The sequence below is a fragment of the Strigops habroptila genome, chromosome 3 (genome assembly GCF_004027225.2).
Source record: "Strigops habroptila isolate Jane chromosome 3, bStrHab1.2.pri, whole genome shotgun sequence".
Lineage (NCBI taxonomy): Eukaryota > Metazoa > Chordata > Aves > Psittaciformes > Psittacidae > Strigops > Strigops habroptila.
In genome coordinates, this window is record NC_044279.2 from 51,440,803 (window position 1) to 51,442,764 (window position 1,962).

Sequence of the window (1,962 nt, forward strand, 5' to 3'; positions counted from 1 at the left end):
GATAATCTAACTGAACTGCAGCCTCAGGTGGCTTTGTCACTTTTCCCTCAACATTGAATGCCTTGAAAAACCCAGCAGCATATGCCATGAGAAGTAATATGATGCTGCTTACTACAAAAAGCTATTGAAATGTATTAATTGTGAACAAAATGTGACTCCAGCACACAAGCCCATACATCAAATGAGGTTTACAGCTTCATTAAGACTAAGCAATACTATCAACAGCAACCTAGTATAATCGACCCCAAACTTTGCCTCTGAGATAAAGCAGACAAATACACAAATGCTCAATTCTAAGACAGGTATTTTAACTTGGAGCAGCCTAAGCAGTCAAGTGAATGTACCACAACAGAGAAGGAGAATGAGCAGCAACTGAATCAAAACAGTACAAATTATAGTTGCAAGGGTATAAGAATATGGCTTTTTATATTATTTGATATCAGGATAAGTATTTTTGCTGTTCTTAGCCCACATTGAACCCTTGTACTTAAACATAAATCCTTTGTTTCTTATAATCTTCTGTGTTACTTGTAAACAAACCGCAAAAGTATTTTCCAAATATCTGCAAAAACCTATCTGAATATTCCTTAAAACTGCTGATGAGTTTGACTCTTTCATTCAGCTCTGACCAGGGGTGGAAATCCTTCTCTGTGAAGCATGAGAAGGGCTTGGCCCACATTTTACAACATGCTCACTCACCCTGGGTATTCTGTTCCATCACCTAAATGCAGTGCATAACAGAACTCACTTCTCCTAGTACATCATTCTGATGATGAATGGGAGCATTTTATAGTCTCTCAGCTTCAAAGGAGTCTCTCTGACGCCAGAGATACAGACAATTCTGATGCTGCAAGTTGTCCTGCTTGTCAGTAATGTCTGCATCACAGTAGGGTGATATTTGTCCACCAAAATACCCTTATAATTCACTGCTCAATTACACTCAGTAATGGTCTACTGCCCTCCTTGGGTCACTCATTTCCAGGTGTTTCTTCATGAGTCCTAGGATTTGCCTGAAGCCAAGGGAATTCTTGTGCTGCATTGTGCAGCCCATTTTCTCTGAGGTGACTGTTACCATCAACTTTCTATTCAGTAGGAGAACACACTTGCTGTAGGCCTTCTGTTGTGCCGTCACCTCTGTACCCTCTCAGATGGCTTGTTTACTCACTATTACATTAGAACTGTGTGAGGACCATTTTCATACCCTTTGGGCTTTCCTTTTGCACAAAGAGCCTGTGGAGTTTGCTGTTATGGTGACTTAACACATATGAACACTTGTTTCTCTTGGGACTACCGCAATATCACTGCTACAGTAACAGCTGCATTTTGTAGGACAATTTCCTCATTATTTCCTTCTAAACTGCGGTATCATCCATAAGCCACAGTAAAACGTAAGTGCCACATGAGGTGGATGCTTTACAAATGCAGTGAAAAGACAGTCTATTGTCCAAAGAGCTAAACGTTTAAATTAATTAAACGTATGAAACATCGAGGTCATACAAATCTGGGGGTTTTTTCAGAGTTCAGTTAAATTTCCCATGGAGGACAATTTTCTTGAATTGAAACAGCTTGCTTTAATCCATCCTTCTGTTGCTATGAATACTGAGTGGAGGCTCTGCAGCAATGGGCCCAGAATACCACTCTTTTTTGCTGCTGCTAAAGAGCTAAAGAACATAATTTGCATTTCTAAATGCTTCTTCTGCTAAGAAGGTGTGACAACAGTTTCCATCTAGTGCTTCACTATAAAGAAGAGGGAGATAGAGGAGGAAAGTGAAGATGCTATGTTTGATTTATCTTCTTTTTCTTTTATACAGAAGTAAATCCAGTAATTCTATCCATGAATTATTGCTGACTTATGCTGAAGTAAGTGAAAGGATTCAGATTCTTCAGTCAATGCATTCTTTCATTTAGATCCAGGAAACCTAAAATTCAAAAGTCTGTTATAACATCAAGAATAAGCCACTC